At 43.5% G+C, this 17,269-nt stretch overlaps 1 protein-coding gene across 3 annotated transcripts in view; it reads right to left on the reverse strand.

Annotated features, from left to right (window-relative positions):
* GALNT1 (polypeptide N-acetylgalactosaminyltransferase 1) overlaps positions 1 to 16,955 on the reverse strand; it is a 110,887-nt gene extending 93,932 nt beyond the window's left edge. Inside the window, exon 1 of one of the 3 annotated variants that reach the window (XM_081078705.1) lies at positions 16,896 to 16,955. The gene's annotated coding sequence lies outside the window, so the exon portion shown is untranslated. Of the gene's footprint in view, positions 1 to 15,801; positions 15,952 to 16,895 lie in introns of those variants that run through there. The other 2 variants (XM_081078703.1, XM_081078704.1) reach the window with 2 other exon arrangements.
* Positions 16,956 to 17,269: the final 314 nt, after the last annotated feature.

The following is a 17,269-nucleotide window of genomic DNA, read 5'->3' on the forward strand; positions in this document are numbered from 1 at the left end:
TACAGTAGGTTATAAAGGTCCTTTGCTTCTCTTCATTCCCCTTCCTGTGGGTCCTTCCTTTTAAGGCCCCTTAAGAGTTCTCAGAGAACTTACAGAAAAATAAAGAAATTTAAATCTAAGCCAGTAAATTTTGCAACAGGGCAGAAACTATAACATAGATTTTTAAAAACCCTTATTGGATGAAGAATAGGGAAATAATTCAGGCTAAATTCTTTGGGATTATTTCAACTACCCATGCCATTATTTTTACTACCACTAGCAATAACTGACAGTATTTAAATTACACTAAATATGCCTACAGATTTAAAGGTAGCAAAAAAATTAAAATCTTCAGAAGCACCTACTTTTCAATATTGACGTCTTGGTCCTGCTATATACTAATAATTTATCGAGAGAAAGACAGACACACACACACACACAGTACTACCATTTAAAAATACGCAGATACTCTATGATTAATAAAATCCAAATTTATTTCAAAGTATTAACTAATTCATGATAATTTTTTAAACAGCACAAGGCAACACAGTACTGAACTACCTGGTTTGTGCCTGGCTCTGACACCTACTATTAAGTATGTTCACCCAACTGGTTATCTACAGCACTAGATTGTTGTGACAAACAAGCACACAGCACGTAAAGGACTGAGATCAGACACAGTATAAATTGTACCGAGTGAAGCACTAAACAAATTCGAGTTACAGTGTTTCCCCGAAATAAGACCTAGCCGGACCATCAGCTCTAATGCGTCTTTTGGAGCAAAAATTAATATAAGACCTGGTCTTATAAGACCAGTTTAACATAATATAATAAATTATAATATAATGTAATACAATACAATACAATATAATACAATACAATATAATATAATACGGGGTCTTACATTAATTTTTGCCCCAAAAGACGCATTAGAGCTGATGGATAGTCCGGCTACGTCTTATTTTCGGGGAAACACGGTATTATTATTTGTCTCATACAAGTACATTACTATGATATGAAGAATCATGAAATTTTTGATCCTGAAAAGCAGACATTCCTTTTAACTGCCCAGCATCTATCTATTCCCCCTTCCTAATTTCCTTTTGGAGAATTACTCCTCCCTTGCCCTGTATAATCCGGCTGAGACCCTAAATCCATGCGTCTACCTTCCCACTATGGAGGCCAAAGGGGTTACTAGAGGTTACTGCAACTAAATCCCTCCTCTCACGACTGGTACACGTACTATAACTTACACTCAGCCCATCCGATGTGCTTTTCAGGGGTCTGAACTCATGAGCAAGTAATGTGCAAAGATGAAAGAAACTGGTGTTCATTCATTCATGCCAGTGGTGACATCCTGATTAGATCATTCCTGTAATTTTGCTTTCCAGCTCCCCAACGCTGCCTTAAGTTTCCACCTGTTTTCAAGCTTGGTTTCCTAGCACTTACCTGTAAGTTTCCAATACCTTTCCAATAAATTACCTCCTGCTCAAGTTAAACAGAGTTGGATTCTGCTGCCTGCCACCAAAGAACCCACGTGAGAAGCCGACTAAGACCTGTCACTGGTGTATGTAGCGTACTGCAACTCAAGAATGGACTGGGGCTCTGTGAAGATGAGAACGGCCGCCTTAGTCAGAAAGATGTTGTAGGCAGTACAGGGAGAAGCCAGAGGCTAAGCTGTGATGAGCAATGGGGTAGGGTCCATTCAGGGTAAGGACTGAAGGATTGCCCCAGAGATCTGGAGAGCCGTGGTATGAGGGGCAGGGTGCATGGGAGGAAGGGACCCTACCTAGTTCTCACTGACATGTTCTGCCTGGTGAAATCCTAGGGCAAGCTTTTTATGAGACCTCTTTCAAAGGGTTGTGTGATATTAAGAGCTCAACCTCAGGTTCACTGATGCTATCTATACAAGGATACAAAGGGGGAGGTCTTCCCCCTCTTACTCTCCCTCTCTGCTGGAAACCCTTCTTCCTAATTCAGCACACTTTAGCATTTAGAACGTTCAAGTTCATAATCAAACTCTATTACTGTCAGATAGTACTTAAGGGCAGATTATTCAGAAGTGAGGGAACAGTGTAAGTTATCCAGCTGGCTTGGTTCAGGTTTAAACTCAAAATTTTTTCCAGGAATTCTATTTTTACTTCCTTAGTCTACATTACTAGACTTGTAATCTACTCTTACTTGTCTACCTTTATGAACCTTCTCATCCAATCTGAAACAAACTGCTGTTTTCAGCTCGCATTTTGAGTCTGTAGAGAAAAGTTTCTCCAGTTCAGAGCTCAGATAAACCCTTGCTACCTGACTTCATGCTTCTCTCTGCTATGATATAACCTACCCCAACCTCTGTATCTAACGCCCAGTACCCCAAGTTCTCCCTCAACTCTCTCCTGTTTTCCTTGGTCTCCACATCACCCTCTCTCTCCAAAATACACATTCCCTGGCTTCTTCTGTTTCTCAAAATGCACCCCAAACTGAACTTAAAAAAATGCCTACCTGCAAATCATATCCAACTGGTGGTTTCTTTCCCCTACAGTTATTATATCCTTTCATAATATTCTAACACACACACACACACACACACACATTTTGAGGCAACTCTCATCTGGCCCAGAAACATCTGGGACTTCCATTAACATTTAAAAAATAAATAAATTTTGGGGTGGAAGAATTACTTTTCACTGTATATCTTTTCATACTGTCAGAATATTTTACCCAACATCTTACTTTTTCTATTTAAAAAATTCCCATTATTTAATAATGAAAAAAAGTTACCTTACTCTACCTACTCTCCGAGCAGTCTTTTTATGCACAAACATGTGGTCACCAGATGAGGAGAAGAGAGCATCCCTAAATTCATAATCTTTTTTGTTTAGCTTTGTCTGGAGGGTGGCAAGTGGACAGGCAGGGGCTTGTTGCCATAGGTTTATGGTTGGTTTACACAAACCAGTGCTCTTCCACTGCTGAAAGTTGAATGTGAAGACCTTTCCCAAGTCCCTGACCCCTCAGGAAGTGACAATACACATACATCTAGGTCCCCAGGCGACAGCATGACTGGGTTAGTCACTGCCACTTCTCAAAAGTCTGGGGGTTGCTGGAAAATCAGAGCAGCACAGGTCAGGGCTATAATCGAGCATCACGGCGGGTATGAGTGAAGTGATCCCCACCTTGTCTGCCCTAAGCAAAATGGATCCGTGCAAATCCTTTTACATACATATTTTTATTATTTTTGTTACATGAGTATTTTACATAGGCTGTATTCCAGAATATTAGAATAGCATACTGTAATACTAGCTAAGTTCAAATTATGGACTAGTCAAAATTTGCTACTTCAATTAGGCCCCACCCCCAAAAGACTTCTTCTATTCCGAGACTGACCTTCAAGGCACCCGCCAACCTTCCCCAATGAGTTGATGTCAGCTCTGGATTCACCATCTTCCTCCCCACTTCCAACCCCCCTCAATCCTCTGTTGGCTACAACTCTCCAGCTGCTGTCTAACCCTGTCATTGTCCTCAGCAGCCTAGAACCTGGTCATCTGTCTTCTGTCTTGGGACCCAACACCAACTTGCGAATCAAAACCTTACAGTGACACTTCCGTCAAAATCAAATGCAAACGTAAAGCCAGCAGTGATCTCCTAAGCAGGGGGTGCTCACTTTTCGCCCTGCCACACCCGCTCTTCTCCACCTGCCTCAGGATCACCTCCTGTTCTACCTCATCAGGCTTCTGTCCCACACGCTTAGCTTCCAACCTAGGAGCTGCACCTTTGTAATTATGCTCTCTGGGACACACACAACCCCTCACCTCTTGGACCTTTCAGCCTTTCAATCCCTAACCCTAGACAAGTCCCGCTCTTCCCTTTGTCTGCTTCAACTTCCAGGTCATTAACATGCCCGAGGAAGGTCTGAAACCAGGCTGGCTGAGGCCCCTGTACACCTGTGCTCACTGGCCGATGAGCCCTTCCTGTTCTTTACAACGCTCCCCTATACTCCCCCTCCCCGACTGCACAAGTGCACACGCTCACAGGCCACGTGACACAATCCTGCCCTCAGACCCCAGTCTCATTTCCTCAGACTCAAGTTCCTTCCACCTCACTTTCACCTCACGTTCCCTTTGTTCATCTCTCACAGTTCTTCCTCCTTTTCAAGGATAATGCTCTCCGTTTACACTTAATTGCATCCTTTTCTATAGCCTTGGAAGCCTCGTTCCACAAATACACCTGTCTTTCACTCACCAAGCGACTCTAACGACCCTTTCTTCCAAGTATATTTTCCCGGCAGGAATTCCCGCCTGTTCTTGGGAATTTTTTTCTCTTTTCCATTCCCGAATCCCGAGGAAAGTTGGTCGGGAAATCAGGAAAATCGTCTCCTTGAACCCAGGTGGTTGGCTGTATCCGCCGTCACTCTGTGGAAATGATTCATCGTGGAGAACAGAAAACATTTTATATCACGGGATTCGGTAACGGAAAAGTGAAAAAAATTCCTGAGAACCGGTGGGGATTCCCGCCTGGAAACCCTACTTCCAAGATAACTTTCAGGGCCAACAGCACCCAGAGATGATGAGGGTTTTGTCCCTCCCCACAAAAAAAAAAAAAAAAAAAAAAAAAAGATTCTTAGAAATAGAATTGCCAACATTTAAAAATCTGGACAGTTCACTTGAATAATCAGTATTTCTGGCTTCACTGGTAAAACAGAATCCTCTGCTACCAGCGAGTGAGTGTCCCCAAAGAGCAAAATCCTAGAAGCTGATAACTGGTCACCCCTTTCCCTGGGGCATTTGCCATCTCCGGGGCACTACAATGCCCACTCCTCGTCCCCTGCCAGACCCACACTAACTCTCATGCACCTTACTTCCTTGGCTCTCACAGGTCACACCCTAGTGCTTACAAGAGGCTCTGCTCCTTCCCATCACTAAGGAGATTTCCCTCAACAGCCCCCAATGCAAGCTACACCCTCCTCCTTGCTCCTCTGCACATACTTCAAGGAATAGTCTACATTTGCTGTCACCACTTATCTCCATGCACTCACTCATACCCCTTTGTAATATGATTTCTGCTGTTACCTCTGCTGAAACTGGAGAGCAGAGCAAGCAAGAAAGAGGAAGAAATCTTTTCACACTCTGGCCTGCTCTGCAGTGTTGGACGTTAGTGGCCATCATTCTTCCTAAGACCTCCTCCCTTGGATTTCCTGACTTTGCTCTCTTCTAATTTTCCTGCTGAGGAAATTATACAGACCTTCCAAAGGTTAGACACCTGAAAACACCTCTGAACGCCATATAGGCCCAAACAGCACACTCCTCCCTGGTAATGTTGCCACCAGCCAATTCATGTCTTGGAGTTTCTCCCAGGGAAAAAAACTCATTCTAAAACCTGACCAGTCTTGCACCTCTGAAGGTAACTATGCTGATTGATTCAACATTTACTGATCACTTCTTAAGTGGTAGGCACTGGTGCTTATGAGACTAGTGAGGGAAGATCCCTACCTTTGCCAAAGGAATTCAGTCTAGAAAGGACACAGATGGATAAACTGATAGTGTCAACATGATACATGATCTGGTAGAGGAACAAAAGCACTCAGGGGGAAGGCCCGGGAAGACCAGAGCAGCTTGCTGACAGAAACACTGGAGCTGTCTTGAACCTCGAGCAGATTTACTGCCACCACTGGAGTCCAGTCCTCCTGCAGTCTCCTGACTGGTCTCCATGCCTCGCTTTCACCCATTCTACCCTCTTACCCAAATCTATTTTCCAAATGGCAGTAAGGGTGATCTGCCTGAAACGTGAAACAGAGCTCTCCCATGGCCACACCTTTCAATAGCACTGAGAATGCACTCCAACGTCATCTGTCCCAAGTCCACTTATCTCCCATCATCTCACGCCCCTTTCCCTTCAGCCACACTGATCTCTCAGTTCCTTAAGCAGAACGAGTTCTCTTATGCTACATGGCCTCTGCACATACCATTCTTTTTACCTGGAATCCTTTTGCCCCCACTTTGTATTAAAAATCCTTTTGACCTGTGGGTATTAGCTGAACTGTCATTTCCTTCATTTTTACTTAATTGTCTCTACTTTTGTCTGCCCCATCATATTGTATAATCAACAAGAACAGGAACCATGTCTTTTGTTCACTTTGTATTCACAGTACCTGGCACACACGAGACACTCAATAAATATTTGTTCAATGAGGATGTAAAAGATTCTCTCCTCCTCCAGTGTCGTAACTGTAAGCATCCCCTCAGGTTGATTTCTCGGCCTTCTCCACCACTCCGTCTGCCTCACCTCACTGCTCACCGTGCTCATCTCACCTTCAGATGTGACCTCTCCTCCCAAGACGAAGTCCACAGCTGTGATGCCTACAGGTTAGTTCCACTGGCAGCTGCTCTGACACCTTCAGCTAGACAGGTCTCAGGACACGCTTATAACGATCCTGAAACAAACCCTCCTATATTTTTTTTTCCCCATTGCTGTTAATCATGGCATCTTCCTGGAGGTCAAGTGACTAACCTACCTCTTTACTATTTTACCCATTGAAAGAAAAATCTGAGTCCATCTCTAAAAATGCACTTGTATGTTCCTATATACATAGTCAACTGAACTAGCACATTAGCCTCATTTCCTACATCTAGCCTTTTAAAATAACAATCACCCACCTACATGTACATTACAGCTTAATTCTTAATTATGAGAATACCGACATCAATATTCTCATCAAAATCTTTCAGTGGCTCCCTATTGCCTTCCAAATAGCATCCATATACTGCTGCTTGTTATTCAAAGCCCTTAGCAATCTTGCCCCAACTGTCCTGGTAGCAAGTCTACCTAGTTTGGTGGATAAGACCACAAACTCTGGAATCAGACTGCCATGTTAAATGCAGAGACATAGGGACAGATCCCATCTTCACCACCTAACCTCTCCATGCTACAGCTCTTTCATCTATACAATGAGGATAACTCTAATCACTACATTGTTCTGTACACCTGAAACTAAAGAGTATAGTGTTATAACAATTCACATTCTGTTTTGAGTTTTGTAGCCCCATCTTCAATTATCAATAGCCTACATCCCAGCCTATCTGAACCAACTCACTGTTCCACTAATACTCCTGAATCTTTCCCTTCTGAGACAAGAGCCCATATCAGGGGAAACACCAGCGGATAAGCTGGCAGTATTGCACTCACTCCTCCACCTCAAGGGTATTTCCTGTCAAAAGCTCAGCCACAAAGCTGCTTTCATTCCAACAGTGTCTGTATCTCATGCACTGAAATGACCCACAGGTTGATCATCAAAGGATTTCCAGCCTGTTCAAAGACTTAGTCTACAATTAACCATCTTCTTCCCCTTCTGACTTTCAGATTAGAGACCATCTTACCACCATTTTCCATGCCACGTGACAAAAGCTGTTTTAGTTCTCGTATGCCCCTAAACTGGGTAAACACTGCAATTCTCAGAGCTACTCTTCCTACAACAGTCTTGTTATTTCCGATAGCATTCCCTTTGCATGGAAACACTTAAAAATAATCAAGATTAATTCTGCAGTCTTATTATACACAAAATATGGACTTCGATCTCTGAAGCGGTCAAGCCTCATACAATGACAGTGCTACCTTCTTACTTTCAGAAGTTCCTGCTATGCACCAGGACTTGTAAATATTAGGAAAGTGTTTATTGACAAACACGCTAATTCCTAGATATGGAATGAGTTACAACATTTCCAGAAATTTTCACTCACTCTTTAACCTTAACAAAAACAATAAATTATAAAACATAACGTGTAAATTCCAAAGAACAATCCAATAACTTAGTATGTGGCTCTACGAATGCAATGCAAATTCGACTCCTTTTTATAACCAAACTTGATATTTAAAAAAAAAAGAAATTTAATGGGAAGGAAGTCATAACTACCAGACACAAAAATCTAGCAAAAGCCATGACATTTAAACCTAAGGAATTGTCTTCAAATCATTTCATGGCTCCATGGCTTAGTGTCCCTTAGTATTTGTTCCATAGCTGAGGTTGTCAACCAAAAGATAACATACCAGAAGCCTATACTTTGACATCTTTACAGAACCAAAAACAATTGTATGTTCTCTGTGTAGCTTAGGAGTCATAAATTACAAAGACTTTAAAGGACTCTTATAAATACTTACAAGAATTTATTTTATAATTTATAACAATTTATACAAATTCTAACAGTTAAAGGAGAAATTAATCACACAAAATCAGGATGTACTCTCAAGTCTTGCCACTGTTGCTGCAGCTATCCTAAAAACAATCTTAAACACTCCTTTTTCTTAAGGACTTAAAGGATTTCACATAGAGGATAATCAATGATTCAGAGTTTCAGAAAGAATCAGGTAGTAATACTCTAGGTGCCAGTCAAACTGTAGTCACTAGACAGCAAACTGCTTATACCCCATGAGGAGAGTACAGAGACTGAGAGTAAGCATTTAGAAACTAGGATTCCCAGAAATTTTCGGAATTTTTGACAGAAATTTTACATCTACTGAATCAAATAATAAAATATTGGGAGTTGTATATTGTAGGCTTTTTATGTCATTTTTCTTGTATTTCAGTTTTTACATATTTTAGAAAAGAATCAGCCCAAGACAAAGAGGAAGTGTTAAAAACTAGTCCTTTAGGGACATCTGCTTTTCAGTAGATGGAGTAAATGTACTTTTCCCTATTACCCCCGCAAAGTACAACGAAAAATTCTAGATATTACATATAAAATAAACATAAAAGGACTCAAGTACGAAGAGAAGGCAGACTGGCAAGGGATCTCAGGCCCCAAGAACAACAAACACAACGGTGAGTTCCTGGGTTTTACGTTTACCTCATATATCCCAGACTTGTAGCTGAAGAAAATGGCAACCTTGAAATGTCAATAGGCACAGACCGAAAAAAAAGGCCTCTAGCCAAAGGACCAGAAAAGGGGCATCCTAGCAAGACAAACTCTTGGGGAAAAAACCATTCTACTCCAGACAAACACCACAGAAAAAACGGTGGTCCCACCTATGCCAACAAAAGTCATGTGGGTATGGGTAACCTAGACTTCTGTATACTTACTAGGCTGTAACAAAGCACCCCTCCACACTAGTGATGCTGAGAAGGCCATGTAGGGAGCCCAGCATTCATCTAAGGCACCCACACCGTCTCCCCGGGGATCCTGACCTGGCAGTAACAAGGGATGCCCAGTGGGGAGTCTGTTCCTCCAATTTCTCCTGGCAATAACAAGGCAGTGCTGCATGCCACTCCTTCCCCTTCCAGAGTGGTGTCAACAAAAAAAGCCAGCTAACACAAAGGCTTTAAATAAGATGTGGAATTTTGTACCATAATATGAAAATGTCCAGGTTTTAATTTTAAAAAACACTCATACCAAGGTCCAGGATGAATTCAAAGTGAATGAAAAAGACATCAGTAGACACCAATACCAAATGACAGAGATGTTACATTATCTGACAATGATTATAAAGCCGATGTGACAGAAATGCTTCAATGAATAATTTCAATCATAAATAACCTCAGCAAAGAAATAAAAGATATAAACAAAAAATGGAAATTTGAGAGCTGAAAATTACAGAGATAAAAAACTAAGTGGATGGACTCAACAGCAGAATGAAAAGGTCAGAGAAAAGGAACTGGAAGATAGAGCAATAGAAATTACCCAACCTAAAGAACAGAGAGAAATAAACTAAAGAAAAATCAACAGCTTTAGGAACCTGTGGGACCACACAGAAGATCTAACATTCAAGTCATAGGTCTTGAAAAGAGAGGAGAAAATGGGCTGCAAAAATACTCAAAGAAATAATGGTGAAAACTTCCCAAATTTGGCAAGAGATGTAAGCCTACAGATTCAGGAAGCTTATTAAACTCCAAACAGGATAAGCCCAAAGAAATCCACATGAAGATGTATTATAATTAAAATTGTGAAAATTAAAGACGAAGAGAAAATCCTGAGACCCGTGAGAAAAAAATGAAACCTCAACTAGAGAGGAAAATCTTTCTGAATGACAGTGGATTTCTCATCAGAAACCATGGAGGCTAGAAGAAAGTGGTACAACACTTTTCAAGTGCTGAGAAAAGATCAACACAGAGAAAATATCTTTCAGGAATGAAGAGGAAATCACAATATTCTCAAATGATGGAAAACTAAAAGAATATGCCACCAGTAGACCTACCCTAAATAATGGCTATAATGAAGCTCTTAAAACAAAAATGAAATGATAAAGGAAGGAATCTTGAGAAATCAAGAGAAAACATAGTGAGCAAAAACACAGGTAAATAGATTTTCCTTCTCCCCTTGAGTTTTCTCATTTGTTTGACCATGGAGGCAAAAACTATAACACTGTCTAATGTGCTTCTGAATGTAAATTGAGAAGATATTTACAAGTATATTAAAATGGGGAAGGGTAAAGGGAAAAAAGGTTTCTAATGAACAGGTAAAGTGATGACACCAGTAGACAATAAGATACACACACACGCAGCAAATAATATCTGGAGCAACCAGTAAAAAATAATTTTAATTAAAAAAAAACTACACAAAGAAATACACTCAAAAACAGTATAGATATATCAAAATGGCATTCTAAAAAAATGTTTAAGTAACCCATAGCAAATCAGGGCCAGAAAAACAAAGAAGAGAGGGAACAAAAAAACCAAAAAATAAAATAGCAGACTTAAGCCCTGATAGATCAATAATTACATTAAATGTAAATGGCCTAAATGCATCAATGAAAAGACACAGACTGTGTCTTTTTTTCATTTTTTTCATTTAATTCATTGAATGGATTAAAAAACATGACCCAACTATATGTTGTCTACGAGAAACCTACTTCAAATATAACAACAGAGGCAGGTTGAAAGTAGAAGGATGGAAAATGATATATCATCCAAACAATTAAAGAAAGCAATCAAAAGAAAAAGGAGTAGCTATGTTAGTATCAGATAAAGTAGAATTCAGAGCAAAGAAAACTACTAGAAACAGAGACATTATACAATGACAGAAAGGGTCAATCCACCAAGTAATTGTGTATGCACCAGAGAGCTGTAAAATATGTAAAGCTAAAAATGGATACAGCTTAAAAGGAGAAATAGACAAATGCACAAAAGTAGTTGGAAACTTCCACATCCTTCTTCAACAGTTGATAGAAAATAAGCAAAGGTATAGAAGAGCTCAACACCATCAACCAACAAGATCTAATTGACGTTTATAGAACACTCCACTCAAAAACAGCAGAAAACACATTTTATTCAAGTATCCACAGAACATATACCAAGATAGAGTATATATTGAGCCATAAAACAAGGCTCAACAAATTTAAAAGAACTGAAATCAAACAGTGTGTCCTTCAATAATAATGGAATCGAAATAAAAATCAAAAACAGAAAGATAATAGAAACTTGGGAACTAAACAACATACTTGTAAATAACACATGGATCAAAGAAGTCTCAAGGGAAATAAAAATATACACTGGAGTGAATGAAAATAAAAATATAGCATATAAAATTTGTGAGACAGAGCTCAAACAGTGCTGGGAGGGAAATTTATAGTGCTAAATGCCCCCATGAATATAAATGCAAAAAATCCCTAACACGGTATTAGTAAATAGAATTCAGCAATATATAAAAAGAATTACACACCATGACCAAGTGGAGTTTATTTCAGACATGCAAGGCTGGCTCAATTCAAAATTTAGTATAACCCATCATATCAATAAACTAAAGAAGGAAAATCGTACCATTTCCGTGTGTTGGCAGCAACTGGGTGAAGGGTACAGGGCATTTTTCTGAATTATTTCTTATAACTGCAATGTGGATCTACAATTATGTCACAAAAATTTAATTTAAAAAAAAACACTGGACCTTACTTATTGCTCTAAGGTTCATCACCCAAATGTTAACACTTCAGAATGGACCTATCCTTCTTAACAGCCCTTCATTAATCCTGGCTTTGTGCTAGACTAAGTGAGGTTACATAAATATAAATAAAAAATATTATCCCTATCCTCAAACACCATACGCTCAAGTAGATTGACAAACACAGGCATAAATCAACAGTGAAAGACATCATAAAGGACATGGGATTTGAGCAAATCTTTGAACAAGAGGTAGCAACTGGAGGTGGAGAGGAGGACATTTGGGGAGGAAGAAATCATATATAAAGACACAGAGCTAGCAGTAAGCACAGTGCCTATGGGGAAAGAGGCATGTGTGTGCTGTGAAACAACAGAAAGATGAGAGAAGCAGTGTGGGAGTAATTATGAAGGGTTCCCAAAAGCCAGAGAGAGGAATTCAAATGTCACTCAGAAAAGTCTTCCTCACCAACCCAGCCAACCAAAAGCAGCAGCTCCTCCCACCCACAATCTCTCCACACCCTTTCCTTTTTCTTTATAGAGCTCATCACAAGTCAAGTTGTAAGTATTATGTACTTATCTGCATATTCATTTGTTTAGTGCTGTCCCACCCCGTTATCTTCAGTATTTAGCACTGGGTCTGGCACACCATAAGCACTCAATAAATATTAATTGAATAAATGAACAAGTGATATTCACTCCTAGTGTCTTCCATGCAGCTGCCCCACTCCTCTTCCTCCATCACCGGGCATTCCATTCACCTTGGTCTCTCTGATCTCTGCCTCTTTTAGGTAATCTCTCCTTTTGCCTTGCTCCTCCACCCCAGCTCTTAACCCATCATAAAAATAAAAACTCAGCATATTTTAAAACAGTGGTTCATATTTACATTGTTGTAACACTTCTGAATCTCAACCAATGAGGAATTGTACCCCAAGAAATCTGTTAATGAAAACAAGTACTAAAGTTGTATGTTGTTATATAAGCATAATAGATGTATAGATGAACGAATAGAAATAAGAGTTATTCCTGTTGCCTTACTTTCCTGAATATGAGAACTTTTTCCCATAACTGGATGATCTATCTCGTCTATGGAAAGCTGTCCATCAAGGACAGCCAGGACATCACTCCTGAAGGGTACCAGAGTTATGAAAAACAAGGAAAGATAGAGAAACTGTCACAGACCAAAGACTAAGGAGACACACTGACTAAATGCAATGTAGTATGCTGGATTGGGTACTGGAACAGAAAGACGGCATTAATGGAAAAATCCAAATAAAGTGAAATTTAGTTTAAAAAAAAATACACACACACATATTTATATGGCACCAACATGATTAAGATTCAAATTTATTAATATTATTTTATATTCTTAAAAAGAGAAAGAGATGAAGCATGCAAGTGAGCTGGGGGTGAAACTCGGGCCAGAGTAGCTGGGGATTGAAGCTAAAAAGCCACATATACTTTATCTTCATTTTGACTCTGGTCCCATGCTTTCTTACCTAATGCCACGAGAATTATCCTGCCTACAACTGCTTGAGAGTAACAACCATTTTGACTTTCAAGCATGCTCATTTACACACAGTCATGCACTGATGACGAACAGGGTTTCGTTCTGAGAAGTGGGTCTTTAGGCAATTTTGTTGTTGTGTGAAAGTCAGAGTGCACTGCCACAAACCTAGATGCTGAGGCATACTACACACCTGGGCTAAAAGGGACAGCCTATTGCTCTTAGGCAACAAGCCCCCATAGCACTACACAAAACAAAAAGAGATTAAATTAAGCACAAGAGAAAATGGGAAAATCAAGAGATGCTGTAAAGACGAGAGGTACGACCAGGCTGCTGCGGGTGTAATATGCATACTGTTCTACAGCAAACTTTTTTTTATAAGTAGAAAGAGTACACTTTAAAATAACAATTGAAAGTACAGTATAGTGAATACATAAGCCAGTAACAAATGTTTATTACCATTATCGAGCATTATGTACTGTACATAATTGTATGTGCTGTACTTTTACACAACTGGCAGCACAGGTTTCCTTACACCAGCATCACTGCGTACACGTGAGGAATGCTTTGTGCTGCAACTTATGAAGGCTATGACATCACTAGGGGATAGGGATTTTTCAGCTCCATTATAATCTTATAGGACAACCATCATCTGTGCGGTCCGCTGTTGCCTAAAACGTCATTATGGGGCATGTGGCTGTACCCAAGCATTTATTGAGTGCCCACTGCTTAACAGGCACTTTGAAGTCTCTGGGGATACATGGCTCTAAACCGAAGACACAATCTCTCCTCTCATAAAGCTTGCACTCTATGGGAGAAGCCAGGCACTTAACAAGTGTTTGCTCCCAAGAATTTTACAGCCTGCTTCTAAAATCCCTACGAAACAATCCATCAGAACATTTGTTAAACCAGCTATCAATGGTGTTCTGAATAAGGCTTTCAATGTGAACACAAACCCACTGAGATAGATCTGTGCTTATCACTTGTGAGCTGTTATATCACTTTAACAGACAATTACTAATTCAGTTCATGTGGTTTGGGACCTAAGATTATACATTTCTTGCAAACTCCCAGAGGACAGGGATGCTGCTGCTAGTTCACAATCCACACTGTGAATTAGGAAACCTCTGAAGTACCATGGAAACATCCCTCAAGCTATCTCGTAAAATGCAAGCCCCATAAAGGCAAGGACATGTTATCTCTTATCCACCAGAGTATACCTAGGACTGTGCCTCATGGACAGATGGCACTCAATAAATATTTCTTTACTGAATAAACGGATGTATGGTCTAGACAAGTGCTGTTCAATAGGAGCCATCGGTCCACATTTGGATACTGAACAATTGGAATGTGTCCTGTTCAAGCCAGGAGCTGAAATTTTTAAATTTTAATTTTAATTAATCTAAATAGCCACATGTAGTTCGTGCCTAGCACAGTGGGCAATCCTGGTCTAGACGCAGATGTGATATAAAGACCGCTGGATTAATAAGGCCTAGGTTTGAGTCCCAGCTCTGCTGCTTCGCTTGTGACCTGTAAAGTTACTTCTCAGAGCCCCAACTTCTTCATCTGTGAAACGAGGACAGGACCTCCCACACACACCTCTCTCAGGATTCTTGACAAGGACGTATAAATCAATGTATTAAGTATGGGGTATGATTAAGGTAACGTTCTCTGCCCTCCAGAAACAGTTCAGTCACAAAGACTGCTTTGCCCTTGCCCACTCTTGCCAGAAAATGCGAAGCGCGTTAGGCTGAAGGTCTGGCGAGCTCAGTGGCTTTGAGAATCAGGCCAAGGTCATAAGTTTGGAGGAGGGGGAACCCTCGCTTGGCAAGGCTGACCAGGTAAGAGTGGCAATGACCATGCAAATCATTCCAATCCCTGGCAAATTTTGAACTGGACAGCGTATTGATTACGGGTAAGCAAATGCCATTTCATTCATTCATTCTCCCAGGAAGGACCGCCACAGTACCTAAAGCGCACGGCTCCCCACGCAGACACATTTCCTAAAGCAGGGCCGGGTCCTCTGGGCGCGCAGTGGGCCGGGAAGCCCCCGCCCCCGGCCGCCCGCGGGTCCTCCCCCGCCCCCCGCCACGCCGGCCCGGCAAGGGTCAGCCCGGCACCGGGCTTCCAAGCACCGCACGGCCGGGCCGAATCCAGGAGCCATATTTAGCTGTGTTTTTAGTGAATAAAACAAACTTCCGTCTTCTAAAGAAAAACGGTTCTAACTCAATGTCAAACTAGGACGGAAACTCCCTGCTCGCCGCAGGTGCCAACCAGAGACGCCGCGTGTCCAGCGGCCCCGGCGTCCCTGCCCCAGACCCTGTGCGGAGCTCGCCCGCGCCCCGGCCGAGGCAGCGCGGGCCACAAAGGGACGGGAGACGCGGACGCCGACGGGCCTCTCCGCCTCCCGCTCCAGCCCCGCGCAAGCGGCCGCAGCTCCGGGACGGCCCGGAGGCGGGGATACACTCACCTCGGTCCGCGCGGCGGCGGCGGCGGCGGCGGGCGCTCCTCGGGGCCGGCCCGGGCGGTCGCGGCGCGGTTCCGCGGGCCGCAGCGCGGGCGCTACTCTCGGGCCGCCGTCCGCCGCGCCGCCTCCTCGGCCACTGCCGCCGGTTCCCCCAGCTGGCGGGCGGGCCCGGCGCGGGCCCCGCCTCCGCCGCGCCCGCCCCCGCCTCCGCGCCGGGCCTCGCGGGCTCCGCGCGCTACTCCGGGCCGCCCCGCATGCCGCCGTCGCCGCTGTCTCTGCCGCTCGCTCGGGGCCGCCTCAGGGCGGCGGGCCGGGACCGCAGGCCGCTCGGGCGCGGGGCTCACAGCGCGCGGCGTGCTCCGCGGCGGCGGCGGCGGCCCGTGCGGCTGCGCGGGGGAGGTGGGGGCGCAGCGCGCGCTCCCGGATGCGCCGCCCCCGCGCCTGCGGCGAGCCCCCCTCGGGGCCGCGGCGCTTCCCTCCGTGCCGGGGGGGTCTCTGCGCCTCCCGCCGTTCCTCCCTGCCCCGTGGGCAGCCGTGCGCCGGGGGCGCCGGGGTGAGGGCCCCCGGGCGGGAGGCTCGGTGCGCGACGGCTTCCGCCGGGCCGTCCGGGCCGGGTGGTCGTCACCTGAACCCGGCTACGGACAAAGAGGCTGCCTCGGCAAGAAAAAGCAAACTCGGGCCGTTTCACGTCGACCAGATCACGGGGTGCGAGGAAATGGCGGTGCCCTCACCACGCCGAGGAGGTCCTCGGCCGACCTCGGGGCCGAGCAGAAGGGCCGCTCCCGACCCGGGGAGGGTCGCCCGCCGCCGCCGAGGCGGACTGGAAGCTGGACGGCTGTCGGTGGCGCCTGCGTCCGGCCTTGCCGAGCCCTGCGCCAGGCCGCCGGCACGCGGGAGGTCCGGGAGCCGGGGTGGGCGGTGAGAGCGGAGGCCGCCGAGCCCCCGCCCGAAGAAGCAGCCAGTCCTCGGGGCACTAAAACGCCCGGTGCCCTGCAGAGAGGGGACTGCCTCCTGCTCTGAGAGGGGCCCTTCCGTCGTGTCCCCTTGGGAAACACTCCTTGGCGCTAATTTCCATCAATACTGGAGCCGTGCCTTACCTTGAAGAGAAGGCACAACCGTGATCCTCTATCGTTCTCACCAGGCATCACCGACTGTTCTGTTAACAAATTAATTTTCTGCTTAAATCATTCAGAGGTTTATGTGTCTTGCTTGCCACCCAGGAGCTGGAATGATAAGAGAGTAGTGTTTACAATGACATTTAAATTATACCATTTTTTATTTTTAAATAAATGCTATGTTCACCAAAAGGACCAAAAGCCTGACCAAGCAAAAAGATGTTACCGAAGATTATCTCTGTAATTTTACTATCCTGTTTTGTCCTTACTGTGTTTTGCAGATATTTTAAAACAAAAGTTAAAAGTTGCTCTTTTTAAGTGCTTATATAATATTTTGAAACAAAGTGAATGATTGG

The sequence above is a fragment of the Rhinolophus hipposideros genome (genome assembly GCF_964194185.1).
Source record: "Rhinolophus hipposideros genome assembly, chromosome: 17".
NCBI lineage: Eukaryota > Metazoa > Chordata > Mammalia > Chiroptera > Rhinolophidae > Rhinolophus > Rhinolophus hipposideros.